This window comes from Plecotus auritus, assembly GCF_963455305.1.
Source record: "Plecotus auritus genome assembly, chromosome: 7".
In the NCBI taxonomy this organism is placed as follows: Eukaryota; Metazoa; Chordata; class Mammalia; order Chiroptera; family Vespertilionidae; genus Plecotus; species Plecotus auritus.
In genome coordinates, this window is record NC_137774.1 from 127,842,565 (window position 1) to 127,848,315 (window position 5,751).

The window sequence follows — 5,751 nt, forward strand, 5'->3', positions numbered from 1 at the left end:
CTGCTTGGGTCACCGGGGGGCGTGGCTGGCCTGCATACCACCACAGGCCCCTTGCCCAGGCCACCCCACGCCCCAAGGGAACCCCCACCCTGATCCGGGACACCCTTCAGGGCAAACCAGCTGGCCCCCACCCGTGCACCAGGCCTCTATCCTATCTAATAAAAGAGTAATATGAAAATTGACCATAACTCCAACACACAAGATGGCTGCCCCCATGTGGTCAAAGATGGTTGCCCCCATGTGGACACAAGATGGCAGCCACAAAATGGCCAGCAGGGGAGGGCTGTTGGGAAGGACCAGGCCTGCAAGGGAGGGCAGTTGTGGGCGATCAGGCCAGCAGGGGAGGGCAGTTGGGAGGGACCAGGCCTGCAAGGGAGGGCAGTTGGGGGCAATCAAGCCTGCAGAAGAGGGCAGTTAAGGGTGAACAGGCCAGCAGAGGAGGGAAGTTGGGGATGACCGGGCCTGCAGGGGAGGGCAGTTGGGGGGGACCCAGGCCTGCAGGGGAGAGCAGTTGGGGGGGACCAGGCCTGCAGGGGAGGGCAGTTAGGGGTGATCAGGCCTGCAAGGGAGGGCAGTTAGGGGCAAACAGGCTGGCAGGGGAGCAGTTAGGCATCAATCAGGCTGTCAGGGGAGTGGTTGGGGGTGATCAGGCTGGCAGGCAGAAGTGGTTAGGGGCAATCAGGAAGGCAGGCAGGCGAGCAGTTGGGAGCCAGCAGTCCTGGATTGTGAGAGGGATGTCCGACTGCCCGTTTAGGCCCGATCCCACCGGGCAGTCGGACATCCCTTGAGGGGTCCCAGATTGGAGAAGGTGCAGGCTGAGCTGAGGGACACACACCCCCATGCACGAATTTCGTGCATGGGGCCTCTAGTATTTGTGTAACTTTTATTACAGTATATTGTTGTAATTGTTCTTTTTTATTTTTATTTATGATCTCTTTCTGTGCCCAATTTTTAAGTTAAACTTAAATAGGTTTGTATCATAGTATATATGGGGTTCAGTGTTATTCATGGATTCAGGCACCCACTAGGGTATTGGATCGTGTCCCCCACAGTGTAGAGGGGCTACTGTACTCAGTTAACATCTACAAATTTGACCAGTAGTGTCCTACCTTTGTTTCTAGTCAGGCTGCCTTGAAGAGTAATAATGCATTCTGATTTAATTTGGACAGTTTACACCTGCTTTCCCAGCATAATTATTAATATCTTTCACTCTCAGAAGTAATCAGTTTAAACAATAAATTTTGTGATCCCTATTTTGAGGTGTCTTATCCCTTGTACCCAAGAACTGCACATTTTGATGATGTCCAATAAGATGCCATTCCTGACCCTGGGGTGTTGTCTGGACACAAGGAGACATAAATGTCAACAGATCTTTTCAGGGGAAATCAAAGACCTGAAGGATGAACAGACTTCACACAAAGGTACAGATAAAAGGGGACTGATACTCAAGAAGCCATTAAAGCTGTCAAACTAAAAAAAATAAAAAATAAAAATAGGACAGCAAAGCCTAATTGTCAACTTATCAGACACAGTTCATCTTTGAGCAAAAACACTTTAGATAGGTATGTTGAACTTGAAAACCATGTTCCAGAGATAAACAGGCAAAAAAGATAATAGTATATGGTAGCAATATTCATAAATAAATACATACCTATATATAATGAAAAATATTTCCCTACTCTTTCAGCCTTTTCAGCATTCCTTGAAAATGGACAATGTATATGGTTTTTTTTTTCTGGTAAACATTATTTCATAACTGTTCTTATTTGGATTAGATTTCTCATAATGTTTTCCTCCTCTCCATTTTGTAACATTGGGTGTGAGGAAATAAAGAGTTAAATTTTTAAACAGTAACTGATATGCTCTCTAAAGCAATTATTTCTTCTGTCACCAAGAGATAAATGTACTACCACAAGACATTACAAATGTGCTCTTCTAGACTCTAATACAAATTACTGTCAGACCACACCATTTAAAGTCTTCCTCTTCTTATTTAGTAAAAGCCAATTTATTTTTATTTTTTTATGTATAAAGAAGAAAATATCTTGCTCTAATGACTATTGAACACTTTTTAACAACTTTTAACCCTTTTAAAATAACATTAACTGTTTATTAACTCTTAACATCATTCAATACGTAAGGACATTCTGGAACAAGTTGGTAGGAGAGAAAGCTTCTAGTATGGGATGGGTTTCCTACCATCTGTTAGAGTTACAGAAAGCATCTCAATCAATGAAAGGAACGCTAAAGTTAGTCATAACCCCAAACAAGCCTTATGAAGAAGAATTTAAACCACAAAAGTTGGAGTATAGATTTACTAGTACCTCCATTATAGTCTCATCCCACACAGAAATGATCTCAGGGTCATTCAGGGTATGTCAATCTGCCAAGAGATTGTGAATATAAAGCATACTTTTAAGTTTGTACTATAATTTTTTTTTCCAATTCATTGTGCCTGTGCAAAGATGTCCAATCAGCAACTCATTCTTGGGGAACTGAAATGAAAAACCTAACAACACGGCAGTCTACAGGCCATGAAAAGGTGCCCTGAATTAGGCTAAGGGCCAAGCAAGCTTGTGAGAGAACACTGAGTTTTAAATAAAGGATTCCAATCTATAGAGTGGAGAATGATATAAAAATACAGAGCAAAGGAAAGGTTTAACATCAGCCCAAGAGACTGACCAGGCTTTAGATATGTTTGAGACCAGCTGCACACATTCACTCTAAACACCAACCCACTTTAATTAGTATACTTTACAGCTCTCTGTTTTGTTTTGTTTTTCAACTAAAAAATCTATTTAGAAAAAAAAGTGAAGAATTAAATTTATGAATAAGTAAAATGTGGGACTGAGAAATTAATTGCTTTGAGTTCAGAGTAGAGGTTGTGTGTTGAAATTAATGATAAATGGGTTAAATGGTATGCTGAGAGACTTGGAAAACCTGGCCTTGAGACCATTTATCATGAAAAAAAAAGTCTCTACACTTGATTTGGAAAACTTTCACTAAGTTTAGAGTGGGGACCACAAGGTCTTGACCTTTTCTCCCACAAGATAGTTTATACCAGACATAACAATGGCAAGAAACAGAAACAAGGAATATTCTGCATGTCATGATTTCTGTTTGGGGAGATAATGTCTACTTTCTATTTTATAATATTTCTATTAGATAGTAAAATCACTTCTCAGTGCCCTAAATAAGAACAGTTATATTTGGATGGTATCACTTTCATTTTTAATGAATCATATTCATTAAAAATGGTAATCCCATCACCTCTCCTTCTTTGAAAGTAGTCAGCAGATGATTTCCCTGGAGTTTGGGCTATAGACAAAAAGTTATTTTTGGTAGCCCCTTATAGCACGGATGATGATAAATCTTAACTTACTGGAATTTTGAAACAACAAAGAGAAAAACAGCAAAGAAACAAGATCCAATATACATACTATTACCTAAAATTAACTTATTTGTACTTAATGCCACCAAATCATACACTTATAATAGTTACAATGATAAATTTTATGTTATATACTACAACTTAAAAAAATTAACTCAAGTTAAAAATAAAAAAGGGTTTTTTCTTTCCAATCTTGCAAGATGGCAGGTGAAAAAGGGTACTAAGAAGAAGAAACCGGAGCCAAGAAGGCTGATGCTGGTGGAAAGGTTAAGGGTAACCTCAGGCCAAGACGCCTGAAAAGGGGAAGACCCACTGCAGCTGAAACTCCGTCCTACTCAGAGGAATTGGCCGTTATTCTAAATTGGCGGTGCATTCCCCAAAGGCCATGTACAAGAGGAAGTATTCAGCGGCTAAATCCAGGCTTGAAAAGAAATAATAAGAGAGGGTTCTTCCCACTGTCACAAAAACAATTGGTGGTGATGGGAATGGTGATACTGGAGTTGTTAAAGTTTGCAAAATGCTTAGGTATTACCCAGCTGAAGATGTGCTTTGAAAGCTATTGAGCCGTGGCAAGAAACCCTTCAGTCAGCATGTGAGAAAACTGCAGCCAGCTTCACTCCCAGAACCATTCTGATCATCCCCACTGGGCACCACAGAGGCAAGAGGGTGGTTTCCTGAAGCAGCTGAGCAGAGCTTGCTACTACTTGTCATTAGACCTCTGGCTCTCAATCTAGTGCCTCTGCATAGAACACACCAGAAATTTGTCATCGCCACCAAAATTGCTATCAGTGGTGTAAAAATCCCCACTTCAAGACACTGTGCAAGCCCAGGCACCAGGAGGTTGAGATCTTTGACACAGAAATATGAGATCACAGAGCAGCGCAAGGTTGACCAGAAAGCCATGGGCTCGCACATTCTTCCAAAAATCATAGCTGTCTCTCAGCTCCAGGGCTCTGTAGCCTCTGCTCTGTGTTTGCGCTCACCGGTGGGCTTTATCCTCACAAACTGGTGTTCTAAATCTCTTGCGAAGAACCTAATTAAATACCTGACTTGTTTCAAAAAATAATAAAAATAAAAAAGGCTTTGTTTAAAAAAGAAAAATCCTTTGATTTCTTTCTGCCTCTTCAACTTCTGAGCTTTAAGAGCCAACAAACTGTGAAAAAAAAATAACTAATTAGGGCTTAAATGGAGAAAGAAGAAGAAATCGACAGGATAAGGCCAGAAAAAGGCAGGCCTTGAGACTGTTCTCTCAGGAATGCATGTGGAATAAAACCAGTTTAGTCCTCAGCCATCTTTATGTTTGAGGTCTTTATTACCATTGTGGAGAGAATTAAAACAAATGACCACGTACAAAGAAGAGGAGACAGGTGATAATTAAGAGCGGAAAAAATTAATTTTTAAACATTGAGAAGCCCTTGAGAACAGTGATTGCTTTGCTACAACTGCAGTGATATGAGGACTATTCATTTGTCTAAAAAAAAAGAAAAATAGTTGAAACATCAAAGAATTAAGCCAAGTAATATCTGCTATATGTTAAAAGCATATAACCAGATGTTACCCCTATAGAGACGGCATTTTTCAAAAGACCATCAGAATCATATTTAATAAAATATTTTCTCTGTTTTCCCCTTTTGAATTTCTAAAGCTGAGGGAATTCAGGTATTCTTTATGCAGTGCAAGCCAATATGTTAAATTTCTCTATCAAAAAAGATGTATGCAGTAGGGAATTAACTTAGCTTAATTCCCACTTATGGACTATTTAATGGGCCTGTGATACTTCTCTATGCTGCTCTGCATTGCTATGCTCATGCTCCTTCTTTTTCCATTCATTGTTCTCCTCCAGAAACAACTCTTTCCTCCTGCTTCCTTGGTCACTGTCAAATACCAAGCGAGAGATAGATCAGTTAAAGACGAAAGTGATAATCAACTACCCACTGCCAGCGAGTTGTAAAAGCGCAGGTCTGCCTCCTCAGGGGAAAAGAAATGGCAGACAGAGGCTTCACTGCTAATAGGATGATGTATTTCTAAAGGATTATTTATAACAAAATAGTTTCTTCTCCATTTTGTAGAAAATTAAAGACAAAGATACAAAAACATCATGAGCCTTTGCTTTTGTTTTGCATTTTAGTGACATGCTGACCCAAGTCCAAAGACAGAGATAAAAAGTTTTGATTATGGTTCTTGGTAATAAAGACTTTCTCTGGTTTTCTTCCTACTCAGTTTCCCTTCAGAGAAATAACAAATGAAAGCGTCGTGGCTATATGCATCGGCTCTGAGCAGTTATTCATTAGAAGAAATTTCCCACTGGGGCTTCCCATCTCTCCTTTCATCACCCCTCCCTTGTTGGGGGATGTATGTTG

At 40.3% G+C, this 5,751-nt stretch overlaps 1 pseudogene across 1 annotated transcript; it reads left to right on the forward strand.

Moving 5' to 3' along the window:
• Nucleotides 1-3,908: 3,908 nt before the first annotated feature.
• LOC308253811 (large ribosomal subunit protein eL6-like) lies at nt 3,909-4,408 on the forward strand (annotated as a pseudogene). Its single transcript has one exon. The product of its transcript is annotated as a large ribosomal subunit protein eL6-like (transcript).
• Nucleotides 4,409-5,751: the final 1,343 nt, after the last annotated feature.